The 21,304-nt window shown below is 42.9% G+C and overlaps 1 protein-coding gene across 3 annotated transcripts in view; it reads right to left on the bottom strand.

Moving 5' to 3' along the window:
• The window catches only part of LOC149312328 (plexin-B2-like), a 377,818-nt gene extending 365,719 nt beyond the window's left edge, over positions 1–12,099 (bottom strand). For 2 of the 3 annotated variants that reach the window (XM_089524408.1, XM_089524410.1), the window contains exon 1: positions 11,967–12,099. The gene's annotated coding sequence lies outside the window, so the exon portion shown is untranslated. Of the gene's footprint in view, positions 1–11,669; positions 11,755–11,966 lie in introns of those variants that run through there. The other variant, XM_089524409.1, reaches the window with a different exon arrangement.
• Positions 12,100–21,304: the final 9,205 nt, after the last annotated feature.

Here is a 21,304-nt window from a genome sequence, read left to right as displayed (position 1 = left end):
TAGAGGGTACCATAAAGTGTCTGTCATTGCAATTATGGTCATTATGGTCAATGGAAAACATCTAAAACATGGCTCCACCTTCGATCTGCCTCAAAGGAAATGTCACTCAAAAGCATCAAATCTAAATAATCTTCAATCTTAAGGTTGGGCAATGGGGGGGTATTGGGCTCTGGGGACCACAAAAGTTAGGTTTAGGACCGCACACACACCCCACCACCCAGAAAAGATTCCAATGGGGAGAAGATATATGCAAATTTTTCAGTCTTCATGAGTACTGGTGCAAGATGCAGACTCAAACCAAACTACTGTATTAGGAGCCCTGGTGGCAGAGTGGTTAAATGCAGTTACTATAGCTATTCACAGCCACAAGGGTGTGAGTTTCATCCCAGGCAGGACTCCAGGGTCCACTCAGCCTTGCATCCTTCTATAGGTTGCTACAATGACTACCCAGCTTGTTAGGGGCAATTAGTTTATACATTGTAAACTGCTTAGGGAGTGCTTAAGTGCACTGTAAAGTGGTATAGAAATGTACTTGCTATTGCTACTTATTACCAAAAATAAAATAATCACATGTAAGCCCTACAAAGACCAAGAGGATTCCTGGCACTGAAGCTATGAAACTGGCACTATGAGAAGGAAGCCTCATATTTTGCATCATATTTATCATAAGAAACATTAAATAAACTCTACTAATATTAAAAACTAGTTTATCACAAAAGAACTTTAGTAGCTAGTTAAATAATATTTGTTATTCAAGGCATGGATTTTTAATTCAGCTCCACATGGTATTCCTCCTGAGAGCGTAGAGCAAGGCACTTAAAAACCAATTTTGAATTCTTAAAACACACATTATTGATTTTAAGATAATCTGCATTGATTTATTCATTTTTGTACCATCTAAGTTGGTGCCATGTTAGACTTTGCATAATAATCTTTGATAAATGATCATCTGTTTTAATTAAATATTCCAGAGTGTGAAGGTATTTCAGCCATTAAACCCATACACACACTAACCGGCACACACATTCAATGGTTTCCCTAACGCCTATGCATGTATGTGTCTTCAAGTCATCTGTCAACTTAGAGTGACCCCATTAATTTGATCTCATTTTCTTAGGCAAGAAATACTCATGTGGGTTTTTCAGTTCGTTCCTTCCTCTGAAATATAGCCCACAGGACCTGGTATGCACTGGTATTCTCCCACATAAAGGCTGACGCTTCTTAGCTTCCAAGATCAGACAGGATCTGGTGCCTAACACCTACATAATACAAAACAGAACCCATCTACAACACAGAGAAGCAGGAACCTGAAGTCAATATTGACCTCAAACTGAGTAGTCTGTTTCTATTCAGATACCCCCCCCCAAAAAAAAGAGCTTGCATAATCTGCATCACCTCATTTCAGTGTTTTTATGACCAATGAGACCACTGCAATGGAAGCCTTTATTGATTTGATTTTTCCTTTTCCCTTCCATGTGTGACTTGTCTCTTTTCCTGCAACCCTTCCTGCAGTAATTATGAGTTAACTATCCTGTGAACCTAAAACATGGTAACTGTGTAATTCGTGGGTATTCATGAGATCTATGGAGCTTTATTCTGTTTAAAGAAAGGATGCACAACAAAGAAAAGGGCGTCTATTAATATTATGGTACTGCTATTAATAATTTTACATCTATGAGCATAGCCACGGCCACTTTTGGCTGTGCTTCAAGTACTTCATACCTTCATGGATTAAAGCCCAAGACTTCAGCCAGCTGCAGACTGCAGTGACCAAAAAGGTAAAAATGTTACAATATCTCCTTACATGTAACATACCTCACTTCTCTGAATTATCAGGGATTTCAAGGGTATATTCAATTTCATCTTGTAACATCAATGTTATCCGCCTACACACTTTTACCTTCTCACACTAAAAGGCATTAATGTTTATTCCAATACTCCTCCCAGAAGGCTAGGATCCAAAACATGTCTCAACGCAATAACCACAGGTTGCTGCAAGCTATTTCTTAAGAATTCCTGAAGGATGATATAAGAATGTGCTGCATTTCAAAGTTCATCTGGAAAGTTTCTGAAACTGCTGTATATACCCATGTATAAATCTAGAAATTTTAGTCAAAAATTGACCCAAAACACCTGAGTCAATGTATCCATGGATCAATGTAATTATTCCCAGATCCTCCTGGGCTTATTTTCTTTTTAAAAAGGAACCATTCCATGGTGAAAGGTAAGAGTATAATCTGTCCTGGAAGCAATGGTCCACTTCTACTCTGTCATCCGTCCTAGTGAGAGCACAAACAGTTATGCCTGCTGGAATTTTGTAAGTTCTTTGGCATTGTTCCCTTTGCTTCATCCTTTAGATCCTTTGATACACGCCCCTAAATTTTACCAAATTTAGGAAAACCCTTAATTTTGGCTCTAAAACCTGCCTTAAACTAATATATGAGACTGACTGATAGCCAAGTATATGCAGTATTCCGAGATTAAGATACCTTAGACAGACTGAATTTTACAGGACCAGAAAGGAAAGATGTTGGTTTAAGCACAGCTACATGTTAGGTAGGCAGTGACATCAGCTGGACTATCCAAGTAGCATCCCAGTTGCCTGGGCCTAATGACCACTAGAGCCCAAATGTGATTCACTATTTCTTCTACCAAAGCATTGAAGAAAGAATCACAATGTGAAATAGCAAACCTAAGGCCATGGACATCTGTAGGCTAAAGAGGCTTCCACGGCAGTAGTTTTCTTCCACTAATAAGCCATAAACCCAATTCCTAGCTTTTGCTATTAAAACAAACATGTTGAGCCTTGTAAAAAGAAAATATAAGAGGCACATGCATAAATGCTGTTTTGTCAAATCATATTGCAAAAAAATGGGGAGGGGATCCTTGCCCTGCCTTTCAATAGTTTTAGCCAATGAAGTCACAACAATAACTGACACAGTCAATGAAATCACAACAACAACTGGCACAACTACTGCCTTGATAAGTAATTTCTTCATAGCTTTGCTATCAGAGATGTAGCTACAGGGGGAGAAGGGATACTACCCCTCCAAACAAGAATTCTGCCCCCCCCCATTAATTTTTCTTCAGTTACCAAATTTCTAGTGATGTATAGCAAGACATAAAAATCATTCACACACAGAAGCCTTATTTTGTGTGTGTGTGTGTGCAATCATGTTCACTTGGTAACTTTGCCTGCCTTTGCATGTCTAAAATCTGTTTCGAAATGCACCGTTGAAGTTTTAAATTACTCCAATGCTAGAAATGTATGGAGTGGATCAAAAATGCATGTGGTGGAGAGTAAATCTCTTTTTCTTTCACCCTGATTCTGCACACGATGTAGCTACACTCCAGATTGCTACTAAAATCTCAGATGATGTGTTACTGAAACACAAGAGTTTATCTCACAGGCCCCTGGAACGGGCCTTGTGTGTTACAAAAGGGGCGAGCATGGAGCTGGAATGAGTGGGGGATGCATTTTACCGCACACAAAAGTCCCCATTCCGTTCCATATCCGTCTCACAGGAGGCAATTTTTGAGAACTGTTCAGTAACTGTTCTCAAAAATTGACTCCTGTGGGATGGATGGGAAACAGAAGAGAACGGAATGGGGACTTTTGTGTGCGGTAAAATGCATCCCCCACTTGTTCTGCACTCATTCCCGGTAACTTTCGATCCGTTCCCAATCCATCCCGTGCGATAAACTTCACAGACAATCTGAAAAATACTCTTAAAGTTGACAAACCTACTGTTATCTGTTCTTTTACATGAGTGAAACAAATACACAATCTGCCACAAAGCAGCAAGAAAGCAGGCAAAGGTGTCCTTTTAATTCAGACTATTTATTAATGAGTCGGGTGAATGGTTAAGTGTGCTCTGCCATTGAAGGTCAATCCGCTACCTTGCCAGAAAAAGCTTTTTTTTTACTCTCTTGCTTTTGCCTGAAAATCCCAAGGATCCCTTTTCATAAGTTCCTTTATTATCCAGTAAGTCAGGCTAGCTCTCTGATTGATCAGTTTGAAAGACCTGATTAGAAGAAGCTTCATGAGCACAAGGAAAGACAGCAGCCTTGCCAGGCACCCTGACTAGGTTGCCTCTGCCTCCCTGACATTTACTGTATATACTCATGTAGAAGTCAAAATTTTAGTCAAAAATTTAACCCCAAATTCACATCAGATTTCATAATTTTGGCCCCAAACCTACATGAAGTCAACTTACAGTTGTGTATACACATTAGTTGCTTGTTAGCTTGTGGTGAAGGATGAAAAACAAAGCAAATACAGTATATAGCAATAGCAAGTACATTTCTATACCACTTATCAGTGTACTTAAGCACTCCCCTAAGTGGTTTACAAAGTGCAAGCTAATTGCCCCCCAACAATCTGGGTACTCATTTTAGTGACCTCGGAAGGAGGCAAGCCTGAGTTGGGCTTGAGCCCTTTTGCTGGTATTGAACTCACAACCTTATGCTTTGTGAGTGAGTAGCTACAGTTCAGGCATTTAATCACTGTGCTGAAAAGTATCCTAAAGGCACCAGAACTTATCTGATCTTGGAAGCTAATCCGGGTCAACTCTAGTACTTGGCTGGGAGATCGCCAATGAATACCAGATGCTTCAGGCTATACTTTAGAGCAAGGAACTGGCAAAACCACCTCTAAGTATTCCATAGGGTTGGCTTAGAAAACCCTATGAAACTCATGGGGTTGTCATAACTCAATAAGTGACTTAAACCCCACACACAGAGTGAGTGAGAGAGAGAGAGAATTTTAAAAAGATCTATTTTGTTACCTTTAGGTGTATTTTATTTTTTTTAGTGCAGTTTTAAGTCATTTAATATTGTGAATAGTTTAATTCCATTTCAATTTTCAGTTTTTGTATGCTTTAGTTGTATTGGTTTTTTTTAAATTTATAAGCCACCTTGAGTCAAAATTTTGGGAGAAAGATAGGATATAAATAAATATTATCCATCTAGTAGCTGTTTGAAAGCAAGAATGAGGCCTATTTTACATATTACCAAATGTGTGATCCTGAACTGGCAATCAAGTCAACTTGCAAAACATTTGCTACTGAAGTATAAGGCAAATGAAAAAAAGTACTCAAATGGACAAGCAACTAGCCAAATTCAGTAAATGGACATTTTATAGCCAAGAACATAAGTAAGCAAAGGTGGCACAAGATGAGCTATATTCACTGAAGAATACAATTTACCCATAAATGTGATAGATGTATCTCCCATAACTTGTTAAAAACACCCGTTAAGGTTTTTGAGCAGAAAAAAATCAAAAAATGACACTAATTTTGAAATAACTGGGATAAGTGACAACTGCTTACTTAATTTTAAAAAATGAACACATTCCTCTAGAAGCCAAAATAAGAATCACCAAAGCAATGTAAATATACAGTGGATAGGAGAGAAAGGTAGGTAGGGTGTGTTTTGTTGTGTTAATGTTGCTGTGGTGCCTTCAAGTCATTTCCGACATAGCAAACCTGTCACAAGGTTTTCTTGGCAAGATTTGTTCAAAGGAGGTTTGCCACTGTCTTTCCCTGAGGCTGAGAGCATGTGACTTGCCCAAGGTCACCCAGTGGGAATGATATATATCTTTTAGATTTTTTGAAATTCATACAGATTTTTTTTCTTTCATAGTTCTACTGAATTTTAAGCCTTATTCATTTTAAAGTTCTAAGGGGTCTGCATGCCCATGGGATTTGCCAGAGTTTCTATTCTGATCTGGAGCAAACAGGGACTCTTTTTACTCCAAAGAATCACCCTGAAGTGTGGATTGAGCCCATGTTCCTCCTATTTGTGTATCATCTAAACAAGTCAGTGCAGGAATAGTGCAGAAATGTTTCTTTTCCTCCATGCAGACACTACCATAGTTTTATTGGTGATATAAATCATTGGATATGTGGACAAGAATGGAACATGCAAACCACATACTGTAAACATAGGCAAGATGAAACAAATTAGTTTCATCCTTTTAGACAGTAAATGGATACTATTCAGGAGACAGACAGCATAGGAAAAACTGAGGCTGCTGCCATACTGCAGAATCAATGCTGTTTGGCATCCCTTTTATTGTCATGTCTCCATCCTATGGAATCCTGGGATCTGTAGTTTATTGTGTTACCAGAGCTCTAGATCTCAGAAATCCATACCACTGAGGTATGGCAGTTAAAGCAGTGTCAAACTGCATTAATTCTGCAGTGCAGATCACAGCCTGTGAAATAAATCATTCACAGCTTGGTAAACCCTGACTTGACTACAAAGACATGCTCTGCATGCACTTGAAGACTATTCAGCACCACTCCAACCCTATGGAAGATGCTGCTGCCTGGTTTATAGTGTTAGACAAATGTAGAACAGCACTCCAATTTTGCATAATCTGCATTGACAATCCGCTTATTGATGGCTGTCCATTCAGTTTAGCTCAGTTCTATTACTTTTAAGGCCTGACATGATTTAGGAGTCAAACACTTTAAAGAAGTACCTTTCCCTGCATAGATGCCTTTATATGCTCCATTCAATGTGCTCCTATTGACAATGATTGCGTGCGGTACCTGAAGCTTTGTAGTCTTCCCAGGTCTGGCCCATGCTTAAGGCAATTGGTGATCACCTCTCCTAGAAACTCTGGGCCTCATCTTTTTCTTTCATCCAGTTTATATTTTCCGATCATACTGCTTTGATGTTTCTGTTTTGGGCACTTTTGCTTCTGTAGTGTGTATTCTTTTTATTTTTAACATGTTCTGTTTATAGCTTGATGTTATTACTGCTGGGGTTTTGTTTTTGATGCACACTTCATTTTGCTTGAGAAAAGCAGAATATAATATTTAAAAGCCCACACAGTTTCTCTCCTGCCCATGGAAAGAAAAGCCAGATAGGCAACACACAAGTAAACCCTGGGTGCAACACACACCTGCTCATTCCAGTGAAACTTACAACACGGACACACCTTGGTGATGGTACCCCACATAATTAAAAAGATGAGGCATCATTTTGGATTTTTTTTTTTTTTTTTTGCTTCAGGCACACCTCATGAGCTATTCCAGAGCACAGAAATTTGCAATAAGAAAAGCTAAAACGTCCTAACACAAAACCAAGCCCATAGGAAAACTTGAGGGTTTCTTTCCTTTGTGATGATGCTGTCAAGATAATCTCCAGCAGAATTTTACAGAACTGTATAAAAATGTGCTAGCAGTAGAATTTTAAGGACACAAATAGTCCTCTTGTACCCACAAGTACCTATATCCTCCTACAGTCCTGACTTATTTTTGGCCATATAGCTTAGATCTCATCACATCAGAAATAGCATTAGACCAGAAGAAAAGGGCTCAAAATAATAGATGCAAGTAAAATTTGAAACATCGTTTTGGTCTTGTACAGCTGAAACAAAAGGCAGTTTTAGAAAAACTGACCCGTACCTTATTAACAAGAAAGAGAAGAAAATGCAACCTTTTGTTTTTATGCCTTTTATCAATTACGATACTCTTGCATTTCTGTCTTTGACTACAATGAAAAGCAGAGACTGCAGAACAACCAACTCAGAATAACTAACTTTGAAAAAGGAAGTAGTAGCAAAAGTTTCAATAGTCTCTTTGTTTTTCTGTTGGAATCATCACTTTGTTGCACATTTCCATATTACTAAGGCAACCTGTCAGTGAAGTGTAAAACTAATAAATATATAGAGAATTGTGGCACATTGGGATCTCTCAACCTCACTCTGAATGCTGGCATGTTTTTTTACCACCCACATAAACTCGTACCACTTGCACAAAGTTATATATTTCAGATAACATGAGTTGAGCAATAAAATATTGTTAGTGGGCATACAGAGAAATCAGTAACAAGAATACTGTCTGGAAGGGGTGAACTTTTTTCAAACTACAACTCCAATCGGCCCGATGCACCATATGTTGAAGGATGATGGAAGGTACAGTCTAAAATATTTGGATGGCCACAGTTGCCCACCTTTTCTCTATAGTTTCAAATGTCTGCCACATATTTTTGCACAAGGAAGCAGCTATCATAAATGGGTGGAACCAAATGCTGCCATGCGGTAAACCCACAGACATCAATGGAGCCTAAGTTTAATCATGATTGGCATGTCATATTTATTTCAATAGGTTTACTCTACGTATGACAAAATGTGGATCTGAACCATTATGAGTTATTATCATTATCAGAACCATTATCTGGTATTCCATTTCTTGGATTTTTTCTTCCTCACCAAACAAACAAACAAACAAACACGTGCTTCAACAGAATATATATATATACACACATACATGTGTGTACAGTATGTATCTCTAAGTCACTTGTTCATGGCAACCCCATGAATTTCATAGGATTTTCTAAGGTAAGAAATGTCCAGAGATAGTTCTGCCAGTTCCTTTCACTGAAGCATGGCCTACAACAACTTGTATTCATTTATAGTCCCCCATCCAAGTACTAACCAGACCTAGCCCTGCTTAGCTTTCAAGATCAGGCAGGATCTGAAGCCATTAGGGTATTTAGGCCTTCAGAGGAATACACAGGCCTGTTACAGACGGCCAAAATAAAGCTGCTTCGGGTCTCTTTGGAGGTATGCTGTTTAAATGATGCATGCACCCAAAGAATCCGGAAGCTGCACCAAAGCTGTACTCCAGTGCTTAGGAATGGAGTGTGGCTTTAGCGCGACCTGTGGACTCGTAGGACCCATGCATCATTTAAATAGCATACCTCCAAAGAGACCCGAAGCAGCTTTATTTTGGCAGTCTGTAACAGGCCAATGTCTCCCATTACTGTCCAAATCAAAGATTTTGGAATAGCCCCTTTCCAGCTGTTAGGTCCTTTTTGCAGTCATCCTGGAACTGTAAGGTTCTTTTCCTAAAGACCCCTGAAACTGTTTTTAAGGTGTGGGGAGCTCAATATTGGCAGCAAATTTATCAATTTTGCCTACTTGCATTTACTGTTCAAGGGTAGGCTAAATTATTTTCCCTAGTCCATTATCATTCAGATATTCTGAAAGATGTGGACTCCTATAAGCACAATATGTACATACAAGTACTCTCCATATGCTCAGTGTATATTATTCTCAAGTAACGTCCCAAACACAGTGCAGAAATAATCCAGTTTGAGACCCTGGATTTAGTTAAATCCAACTTTAACTACCCTGGCTCAATACTAGGGAATTCTGGGAAGCGTAGTTTTGTGAGACATTTAGCCTTCTCTGTCAGAGAGCTCCGGTGCCACAATAGATTACAGAATTCAAGATTCCCTAGCATTGAGCCAGAGCAGTTAAAGCGGTCTCTAACTGGGTTATTTCTGCAGTGTGTGTTTTGGACCTAAGTGCACCTAGACTAGTTTGCAGGTAACCTTTATTATTCCTGTTAGGGCTCAATGACTGTCTTAATAGTAATTCTGACTGATGAATACCTGAGGATGTAAAAATACATAGGGGTTGAGAACTACCACCCCAACCCCTGCTCCAAGGTCCATGCCTTTTTTGCATGAATTGAATTGCCATTTCATCCTTGTACACACACTCTTCATTCATTTATTCAATTTCAAGCCTAGCCTTGGTAGTTCATGATTGAAATATCCAATACAAAAAACAAACCTCCACAGTTTTATTTCACAGAAAAGTTTTTTGCCTTCTGGTACATACGCATCTTTGCTACTGTATACATTACGTATTATGAAATGAGCTCAATTTTTTTTTCTGGGAGTAAGAAATGCCTATTATAGATCCCATATTAAAAGGAAGTATACAGATAGCAAAGATCTGGATGGGGAGAAGCAGGCAGGGGATACACAACAAGGAGTTAAAGTTCTGATCCTGTGTATGCAGTGCATTCCAGTCACACTGATCTCAGCAATAAACACTGTGCTGAGTAAACATGCCTAGTGCTTGGGCGCACATGACTTTTGGTCTAGATGCTTCCGACATCCTTAAACATTGTGACACAGTCTGTCTCCTCCTCTTGGGAGGACACAGTCTGTCTCCATTCACGTTATTGCAACAGAGAAGCATACCAGGAGAGACAGCCATTCTCTTCCACCAAAAGGTGTGCAAGCACTGAGTTCTCTTGCCGCTTGTAGCAAAAAGAAGCTGTCTTGGGTATGTTTTATATGCCTGCAAACAACAGGTGAGCACAGGTTAGGAAAGGTGAAAACCAGGCAGCTCAGAAGCAAACCAGAATTTCTAGCCTGTCTAGCCTTGCTGCACTTCAGAAGGGAAATGAAAAGGTATTGCTAGGTTTAAACATGACAAATAGGGTAGTAACGCACCATTTCTGGTGTGCGTATGAGTTATTCAAGTGCACTGAGGACTTTTTCACACAGAGGAATGTATTACCGTCCCAAAAGAAAAAGAAAGGGAGTGTTAATCCAAAAATGCAAGAAATTATGTTGCAGTTTATCACACACACAGAAGAACACAGCGCCCATCCGAAAGAGAAAACAGTGCCAATGTGAATGAATTCACCATATGAGTACGCACCCATTGGCTTCTTGATTTCGAATTAGCGTGCACAGGGAGGACAGGATCCCATGGCCGACAGTAATCCCATGGCTGATCTGGAGATGCATTTCATACTAATGCAGATGCAAACTGACTGCAAATTCACAGTGGGAAAGGATTTATACATTTGATATTTTTCTGAACTCAGCTATTCTTGGGATGTCTCCCGATTGCGTTTGGATCGCTTTCTGTTTGCGGGAGACATCATTTGAAAATCTTTTGCGACCCTGGATTAACCTTTGGTTAACCTTCTCAGTTTTCCCTGTGTGACAAAGTCCTGAGAGGCACACTTTCATTTTGGTCAATGTGGGAGTGGAAGGGAAGGGTTAGCTTACCTTTGGTTCAGGACTAGCTAACTCATCGTCCAAGTATGCCCTTACACAAACGGGCAGGGCCACAATCTCACAAAAAAGGGCATATCAGCATACCAAAGTCCCCCCCAAAAGACAAAAGCAAACAAACCGGAGTGAGTCACAAACCGCACACGGAGGAGCCCAACCTGCATGGAGCCAACTGCAGCATTCCGGCTCTCTCCAAAGAGGTGTGTGTTTTTATGAGAAAGTCCTGACGCCTTTGTGAGACAGAAACCCGGACCTGCCTTCCAGTCCCAAGGGAGGTGTTCAACCTGAGAGCAGCAGCCTTCTGGTCCAAGTGCCCCAATGCCACCAAAGCCACCAAACCGATGATCAGCCACAGTCCACATAAACATATAGATGAGGAAATGAGTGGGTTCAGGGTGAAGGGGTTTTCACCATCTGAATGGTGGGGAGACAAGGATGAAACTACTGCGGATTAGAAAAATGCATCCAGACTGGAGATAACTTGGTTTGGCACCGCTTTGTCTGGCTCAAGGCTATGGAATTCTGGGAGTTGGAGTTTGTCGTGGGGCCCTGTGGGATTCCATAGCCTTGAGCCAGACAAAGCGGTGCCAAACCGGGTTATCTCTCTAGTGTGGAGACAGCCAAGCCAAGGTTTTTGTCCCACCCCCTCCTTCTCCTTTGCTCTTAATGGAAACCATCTGCCGTTGAAACAAGGCAGGACGAGCCATGATGAAAAGGAGGCACAGAGAGAGAGAGAGAGAGAGAGAGAGAGAGGGAAGAAGCAGCAGAAGGGGAGAAGGAAAGCCTGGGAGTCAGGAACCGGCGCAGTTTTAAGGCGAAGGGAAACTCACCCGCCAGAAGGAAGGGCCGGGGGTCTAACTTCCCAGCCTTCCTGGACCTGGGGCCATTTCTTTGGGGTCGGAGGAGCTCCTGGAGAGGGGGGATCCTGGGAACTTCTTCCTCCTCCTCCTCCTCCTCCAGCGCCTGAGACTGGGAAGGAGCCCAAGAGGAGGAGGAGGAGGCAAAGCCGCCCAAAGCCTCCCTGAGGGGCTGAAGGGAGGGACTGGCTGCCTTCCTTCCTTCCCTGAGCAGCCCAGGCATTCAACAGGTGGAGCCAAGGCAAGAGAAGGAACCGAGGGGGAACTTACCCAAGTTGGATCCGAAGGGGAAAGGGGAGAGGGCTGGGCGGGGGGCGCCTTTGTGTCTCTGCTGCTGCTGCTGCTGGTGATGGTGGTTGTAGTGGGGGCTGAGGGGCTGCCCACTCCGCCTCCGCCTCCGCCGCCTAGGGCCCTGGCCGCGCCTCAGCCGAGGAAGAAGAAGAAGAAGAAGAAGAGGAAGAGAGAGAAGAGGAGGCGCCCCCGGAGGCAGCGCGCAACGCCAGCGGACAACGCCGACCGAGCCCTCGCCATCGCCCGCGGGGCCCAGGAGGCGGAGAGAGGGCAGGACCCAGGAGGAGGAGGAAGAATGGGAGAGGGAGGAGGAAAGGGAGGAAGGAAGAAGAGGAGGAGGAGAGGGAGGAATGGGAAGAGAAGGAGGAGGAAGGCAGCGAGGGAGGTGAGAGGTTGAAATAGGAAGAGAGAGAGAGAGGAGGAGGAACCGAGGGAAACAAGGAGGAGAGGAAGTGATAAAGGAGGGAGGAAGACTAGAGAGAGGGAAAACTAGAAAGAGAGGGAAGAAGAAGACTAGAGGGAGGAAGAAGAGAGGGAAAAGGAGGAGGCGCCTTCCTCACCCGCCGCCTGAAGCCTGGCAGCCTCTCGGAGGGAGCCGGCGGGAGATTCCAGAGAAGAGGGAAGGCGGCGAGGAAGAAGAAGACGAGGAGGAGGAGGAGGAGGAGGAGGAGGAGAGAAGGCCCTCCGCCAGAGCCAGGCCCCTCACCTGCTGGGCCAGCGCTGCCCAGAGAAAGGAGGAGGAGGAGGAGGAGGAGGTGGCACACCTGTGGGCGCCGCACGGAGGACAAAGCCAGGCAGGGGACGGAGGAGGAGGAGGAGGAGTAGGGAGCCAAGGGCGATGGAGCGGCGCCAGGGAGAGAGCGGGGAGCCTCTTTGCCTGCCTCCCCTCCTCAGCCTCAGTCTCTCTCTCTCTCTCCCCTCTCGCTTTCGGGGTCTATCCTCCTCTGTTTAGTCTCTGCCTCTGCCTCCTCTTTTTGTTTCTCTGCTGCTGCTCTGGAGGAGGGGGCTTGCTTTGGTTGGCTGACGTGAGGGAGGAGGAGGAGGAGGAGGGGAAGGAGGCTTCCTCCCTGGGCTGCAGCCACACTGGAGAAATAACCCGCTTTGGCCCCGCTTTAACTCTTTTGTGCCTCAAGGCTATGGAATTCTGGGAGTTGGAGTTTGTTGTGGGGCCCAGAGCGGAGCTCCGCTCCGCTCTGGGCCCCACAACAAACTCCAATTCCCAGAATTCCATAGCAAAGAGCCAGACAAAGCGTTAAAGCAGGGCCAAACCGGGTTATTTCTCCAGTGTGGATGCAGCCCGGCGCTAGCCTGTGGAGACCAGAGTCTGAATCGCAACTCAACCTGCCACGAAAACCCCCTCATTATAGAGTCGCCATAAGTCATAAACGACCTGGAGGCACACAACAACAACAACAACAACAACAACAAGGCCATGTGGAATTAGGATTTAAAGACAGGCTGTGAAGTTGCCTGAGAGATTTTGTTTTATCCCCCCTTCCATTGAATGCTAAGATTATGTAACTCAGGTCCTGCTTGAACTTAAATAAAAATATGAAAAAAGTTCCGTGAAAATGTAGTTCTTGGCAAACATGGTGAGGCTACAGTTGTCCCTCCTTAAATTTAGGGTGTAATAGAGACAGTGGTTTGAACATTGTATACAACTCTGGAGACCAGAGTTCGAATCTTGGCTCAGCCCTGAAACCCACTGGGTGACCTTGGGCAAGAGGTCACACTCTCTCAGCCTCAGAGGACAGCAATGGTAAACCACCTCTGAGCAAATCTTGCCAAGAAAAACTCACAGTACAGTCATCTTCGGGACGCAGTAAATTGGAAACAACTTGAAGGCAGACAACAAATTGGCAATAAAGCAGGGGGCCCATTAGAGTCAGGAATGTGGAAGGAAGAAACAGTACACTCAGACTCCTTTATTTCCCTAATTCGTGATCCTAGAGCAGGTCCCCTTGAAAAGAAACCTCTTGTTTTGTTTCTCATGGCAATACACAAATTCTGCTCTGTCTCCCTTTCAAGGTGAAGCAAAGAAGCACATCCAACTCATTGCAGTGGAGGTATCCATAGTAGTCAGACTGTGATCAGCCCCCATTGAATTAAGTGGCACTCAGTTCCAAGTATGTACATGTGCCACTTAATTCAAACACATTTCATGGACCTCTAGTACCTGTTTTCTTACGTGCATCTGCAAGCGTCTATGGCTATAATAATAATACTTAGGTAGCAAATGCAGCACATTTTAAGTGTTCAAGGTGTTTCCCATATATTGTCCCAGTAATCCTTAACAACAGCCCTCTCTATACTAATACAAGGTAGTATATTAAACTGGGGAGAGGGGGTGAGGCTGGGTAAATGCCCAGCTTGCTTAAGGCCACCTAGTTTGTGGCTGATGTGAAGATCGCAACTCGCACTCTCCGATACTACACCACAGCAGGATTAATGCAGTTTGATTTGCCAAGTGTCCCCTGTCCCTACAAATCAGTGCTGTCACCAGTGCTGAAGTGAGATGGGTATCTGGGTTAATCCAGGACAATGTAAAGTTGGTGGTATAAAGGCCACCAGCAATGAAAGGCTGATGAACCAGGTGCCAGGCTTATGGACACTTGTAGGGCACTATTCCTGGGAAGAGCATGTTGTGTTCCTAAACCCTCTTCCTATGTGAAGTTAGGTAACATAAATATGGCATATTGGCTGGTACCCCCATAGCACCAAATCGGTGAACATACAAGTGGGATGGGTACCATGCACCATTCCAGCTGTGTGACTGCAACCCCTATCATCCGCTAGGGATAATTAGAACTGCAATTCACTAACATCAAGAGCAAGGGCCATTGTTAGGCCTGGGTCCCTGTCTGTTTCTATTGTCCACCGGAGTTTATTAACTCTAAGTGTTGGACTATATGACTCTGGAGACCAGGGTTCAAATCCTAGCTTGGCCATGTGAACCCACTGAGTGACCATGCAAATCACACTCTCTCAGCCTCGGGGGAAAGCAATGGCAAACCTCCTCTGCAAACACTTGACCAAAAAAAACCCCATGAGTCAGAAAGGACTTGAAGGCACGCAATACTGACAAGAACCCTGTGGGATCCCTTCCCTTGAGTGTTGGACTATATGACTTGAGAGACCCGGGCTCGATTCCCTGCTCGGCCATGAAAACCCACTGGGTGACATTTGGTGAGTCACACTCTCTCAGCCCCAGAACCCCCTGTGATAGGTTTGCCTTAGGGCAACAGTTCTCAACCTGTGGATTGCGACCCCTTTGGCAGTTGAACAACCCTTTCACAGGGATTGCCTAACACATATTTCTGATGGTCTTATGAACCAATACACCGCAATTTTATGATTGAGGGGTCACCATAACATGAGGAACTGCATTAAAGGGTCATGGCATTAGGAAGGTTGAGAACCATTGCCTTAGGGTCTCTATAAACCGGAAACAACTTGAAGGCACACAACAACGAAGGAACCACACCAACACAGTCTATAAGAGGTGGAGTTTGGGATGTTTATAAACAGGCTAGGGAAAAGTAACGTCTTGTTGTTGTGTGCCTTCAAGCCCTTTCCAACTTAGGGTAACCGTGTCAGGAGGGTTTTCTTGGCAAGTTTCTTCAGAGGGGGCTTGCCATTGTGAACCAATGAGGCTGAGATGGTGCGAGTTGCCCAAAGTCCATTGTTGAATTCACAGTCATAGTCCAAACTCTGAGACCAAATCAAGATGACAGAGCAAGGAGGTAGCCTCCTTATTCTTGAAGGAAATATTCCTGGCCAGAATATTTGCTCCTTTCCAATGTTGTTTTATGTTTGACTGGAAGCTGACCTCTCCATGAATGTGTGGCTCACAAAGACAGCCTTTCCCAGAGCCAGGCTAATTCTGTGAGAAACAAGGCTCCCAAGGAACAGTCCTTGAACCTTGTTTCTTGCAGAATTAGTCTGGCTCTGGGAATGGCTCATTTTGTTGCTTTGGCCAGAACGCTTCCTCTGCCATTGTCCCCACTGCTTGCTCCTTCCCATGTCCCCTTGTCCCTGAAAACCCTCACCCCATTCCTTCCCCCATTTCCCTTCCAGAGGGTGGGTTGTGTGGGTCCGGAGGGTGTTTGAGGTGGACCAGCCTTTCAGCTAGGGGTTTGCCCAGAAGAAGAGGAGGAGCAGGCACTCTCTCTCTCTCTGCCCAGTGTGACCAAACACTCTCCTTTTCCAGGACATGTCCTCCCTTACTGCCTTCTGTCCAGCCCAAAACCTCCTCTATTTTTGAGCCTAAGGAGTTTCTATTTCTATAGGCATGTATGGAGTTTTTCTTTGGCCTATGGAAGAAGCCCCCTTGCCAGGCTCCAGTCAACAGAGTGCACATCCTCCATTTTCCTGGGGTGTCCTTGCTTTTGTGGTGCCTCCTTGGCCAACACTGTGGGGAGTCTAAAGGCCACCTCTTCCTCCTCCTGGCCTGTGGGAAGAATGGCTTCTCCTCCTTCCTGTCGCTTGGGGGCGGAGGAAAGATGGAGGAAAGAAGAGAAAAGGGCTCTCAAGGGGGAAAGGACACCCATTTCTACCTCCCCAGCAAAGGCCGGTGGACCTGGGCTTTGCTAGGGGACAGGGTGACCAGATGTCCGGTCCTCAATGGAGCACCTTCAAGGAAAATGGAGGACATGACCACATAAAAGTTCAAAACACAGAAATGTAAATTCATGCTGCTTAGTTCTGCTCAAAATAGAGGGCATTCTGACATTCATCCTTGACAGAAGGTTGAAATGGAAGGCATGTCCTGGAAGAGGAGGGCCTCAGGAGGCAGCAGGGAATGGTGGGTCTCAGTCACTGTTGTGGCCACCCAAACCCAAGGCCTGACTGGGTGCAGTGGGAAAGAGCCCACTCAGTGGGGTGGCAATGAAAGAAAGTGGTGAAGAGAGGACTGAAAAGCGCATTAAAAGCAGAAAATGGGAAGGAAACACACTCCACATGCTCTGAGATGGTCACCAGTTTATATGTTTGAAAAAGCCCAATGCGTTTTGGCCTCAGTGAGAAAAGGCCTTCGTCAGGGGCCTTCAGCAAAATTCATTGGAGTTCCAAACACTCTCCCAAAGTTTAATGTTCTCAACTCAATTGAATTCCGCTAAAGGCCCCTTGAGAAGGTCTTTTCTCACAACAACCAAAATGCTCAACAGTTAACAAATAAGCATCTCTGAGCACTTGGAGCTTGTCGTCTTAACCATTTCCAACAAAACAAAACCTTGCTGTTGCTATAAGTACAGTGTTTTTGTTGCACAGAGAATGGACCATGAAACCATGGGCTGCGTGTGAGTCTTGTTCCCTCCTAAAGTAGCAACAGCCTTGAATTGTGGTTTGAGCATTGGATTACAACTCTGGAGACCAGGGTTCAATTCCCACTCTGCCATGAAACCCACTGGGTGACCTTGGGCAAGTCACATACTCTCAGACTCAGTGGAAGGCAATAGTGTGGAAGGCAAACCTCCTCTGAACAAATCCTGCCAAGAAAACCCCATGATCGGTTCGCCTTAGGATCTCCATAAATTGGAAACTGAAGGCACACAACACACACATACAAAGGGGGAGGGGCAGGATTGGCATCTGGGGAATGCGAGGCATCACCATAGATAGAAGACGGAGCAAGGGCAATGGGTACTCTGGGGAGAAAGGAAATATTCACCTGGGGAGGAGGGTTCTGTTCCTAACTCTCAGCACAATCTCATGCCTGTCTGTTCAGAAGTAAGCCCCACTGATGTCAGGATTATTCACCCTCTCTCAGCATCGGAGGAAGGCAAAAGCGAAAATCCCTCTGAACAAATCTTGCCAAGGAAAGAGTCTCCTTAGGGTCACCATTTGTTGGAGGTGCACAACAATAAAGTTGGCTCCAGTCCTAAATACACATCCAGTACATGCAGGGATTTTGCCTAGAACTAGATAAGATCCTCAAGTATAAAGACATATCCCTAAATCCAAAAGTCAGGATCATCCATGGCATAATGTTGGAGTTTATCACACTGGGACTAATTTTGATATTAAAGAGATTAAAGCACATTTAAACCATCCTACCAAAATGGTGAGTAATTGCACGAATAATTATCACATACAATTGCGCAAATAAAGTGATATCGTAAATGTACTGTCGCTGAAATACCGAAAGTAAAAAGATGTGCATTAATGCTTCCTTGTGACCAGTTTAATGGCGGGTTCTGTGCGACGTTGTGTGAAATCATTTTGCGTAATTACGCAATTTTTCCAGGATATTCACGGGATGAATTCCTGATCTCCTTTGTGTGAGAAACTCCTATAATGGGCTTGGAAGCTGGGGAGTAAAGAAAGCTTGAGAGGATGAGAATAAACCTGTTTGAAATGTGTTGGAGCAGAGCTGTACAGATACTCATGGACTACCATAACAAAAAATGAAACTGTCTAAGAGTAAATCAAGGCTGAAATCTCTTTAGAAGTGAAAAAGACTAAACTGAGGCTATCATACTTTGGACGTATCATGAGATTACATGATTCATAGGAAAAAACAGTAATGCTTAGTAAAGTGAAATAGGAATAGAGAAGACCAAATATAGGAAGGAAGTCATGGCTCTGAGTTTGCAAGACCTCAGCAGGTCTGTTGATGATGACCAGGGATCACAAGAGGTCTTCCATAAAGTTACTACAAGCTGAAGTAGACTTCATAGCAAATATCAAAAACTGTAGAAGGATGTTACCGGATGGAAGAAGATTAGTCTATAAACAAAAGTGAGCAGATCTTACATTCTCCCTTCAGGCAAGCTCAAAGTGGGACTTGTGAAATCATTTATTTTTTACACAGACACATCCTCCCTTTCCTCCAAGGAGTTTTATCCTCGCTACAGCCTCGGCTGGTACATTAGGCTGCAAAATACCGACTGGCTGCAGTCGTAGAAAAACAATCTGCACCTTGTTGCATGACAATCCTTAACTTCTGATTATTATATTTTTATAATAATAATAGCAATATATATCTGTCTCTCCTATCTCTCTTTATTTCTCCCTGCCTAAGCATTGAGACATGAGGAGCTCACCTCTGTGTCCCACAGACATAGTAATATTGGGAGCAATATACTCTGAGAATGTGAGAGAGGGCCTCCTCCTCTGTGGTATTTCCCCTTTAAAAAAGAAAGGCTTTTGGGCTTAATGGCTTCATATAATGTTTCAATATATAGGGTTTTATACTTTCCAACTTAATCTTTTAAATTATGCAACTGTTTAATAAGCTTCTAGAAGGTTTAAATTATTTTTATTGTTTTAATTTTTTATGTTCTTACATTTTCAGTTGTTCCAGATGATTTTATTGTAAGCTGCCCAGAGAACTTATGATATGTGAGATGACAGAAATCCTGAAAATAAATAAAATTTAATCATTTTGTAAAGTGCTTGCATTTTGCCTTCTTGGGCTAAAGGAGGGGGGCTCCCAAATAGAAAGGGGAAAAACCAATCAAAACATTGCAAAATAAAATAATGAATTTTAGAACATATGAATAAAAATACCACCTAAAGAAAATCCAAATGGTGAGTATAGTAGCCCAAAAAACTACAGTTGGCCCTCCATTTTCGTGGAGGATCCATTCAGGACCCTCCCTCTGCGAAAACAGAGGCTTGCACATATTCATGCCCATAGGCTTGAATGCATGCCCATGTGTGCACCTGTGCACTTGGGGGGGGGCACCCCATTAAAAGTAGCATATGTCGCCCCTCCAAGGCTGTGGATCTGAGATCCGTGAGTTAGGAAGGGCGACTGTAGTGTTCTCAGAGAACCCGGAACTGGCTCATCTGAACTCATCCATATTGACTTGTGCATAATCACCAAGTAAATTGCTTGGTTGCCTAGTGAAATGGTTTCCCCAAATCAAGTTCAGAAGTACGGTAATCCCAGTTCAGAAGTACATTACATTATCCCACAAAAATCTCAGATAAAATAAATTGAATAAAAACAAATAGGGAGAGCTGGAGAGGTCATGCTTCATTTTCTCCTCACACTTGCTCTGTTTTACTTGAAAGAAAAATGAACAGAAAGTTCTGGATCTTCATTGTTGCACTTGAAACATACACTTTGATCATCTTATCTTTTTGATCTCACTACAAAATGGTCTTCCCTCAGAAGACCTCTTCATAGTATTATACATTAAAGTGGGAGCGAAAGTCATTTAGCCCTCCAGATGCTGTTGGGCTGCAATTCCATGCATTCCTCCCCATTTACTATCCTGACAAGAGCTGCTGGGACTTGTAGTTCAATAGTATCTGGAGGACCACATATGTGAAACCTCTAGTTTGGTCATGTTTCAAAATAAATTATCCTTAAGTTCATCATAATTCGTAGAATGATATTGGAAAGTTAATTAAAAAGATAGACATATAAGATATGGCTAGAACCAAGAAGTATAGGAAAGGAAGGAAGTAAATGTTATATGTGAGCTTTATGTTATGCTATGTTATGTTATGTTAGTTTTGTTATGCATTGTTAGTCAAGGTTATGTCATTATGTTTTGTTTGTCTGTTATGTACCTCATGTTGGTTGAGAATGTTGATAAGAGATAATTATTTTATTTCATGGATGCTGAAAAAACTTAATAAATATATCGTTAAAAATAAGTTCATCATAATTATCATTCCTACATTATGGAGAGGGCTATTCAGTGTAATTCAAAAGGTAAACCTTCTGCATCATGTAAGCAAACCACAAATATGTTCTTGCCTCCTCTTGCTGTTAATTTTGCTTCACTTAAACTTGATTGTCACAGTTACAGCCTGACCATCCCTTTGCTAAACAGATGTATAGTTAACAATCACGGTTGGTCAATCGATGCTTGGTCATGAGAATTAGTGACAGGTTCCTGATAGCTGGATAGGATACTATTCTTTACTAAGTTGTTTTCGAGGGAAGCAATGTGTAATGTTAGCAATTGTCTTCCCACTCCAGGAAAGTCTTTAAAAATTACAGAGTTTTTCAAAGCTTGTTCACAAGCAAGACTTAATCTCTGTAACATTCACATGTGGTTGTTTTGAACAGAAAATGGCTTTTTTGAGCATGAAACAGCTTTTTCTGTACAGAAATAGTAGAGATTATTTTTGTTCTTTGTAGGAAATGCTGTTTCCTGGACAGAAAAGGCTGCTTTCTATCCAAATCAACCACATGTGAATTTTGTGTACAGTAAGGCCCCAGTTACAGCATTTTCTGCGCAGGTTTTTTAAAAGGCTGCATAAAATAAAGTGGGCCCTTTGTATCAGCTGGGTTTGGGTTCCAGGATGCCCATGGATAACAAAATCCATAGAGGCTGAAGTCCCATTCAGTGCAGTGG

The sequence above is a fragment of the Sceloporus occidentalis genome, unplaced genomic scaffold (genome assembly GCF_023333645.1).
Source record: "Sceloporus occidentalis isolate IW3139 unplaced genomic scaffold, rSceOcc1.0.p SCAF_5, whole genome shotgun sequence".
In the NCBI taxonomy this organism is placed as follows: domain Eukaryota; kingdom Metazoa; phylum Chordata; class Lepidosauria; order Squamata; family Phrynosomatidae; genus Sceloporus; species Sceloporus occidentalis.
The sequence above is the reverse complement of the archived record's forward strand: the minus strand, read 5'-3'. Positions and strand labels throughout refer to the sequence as shown.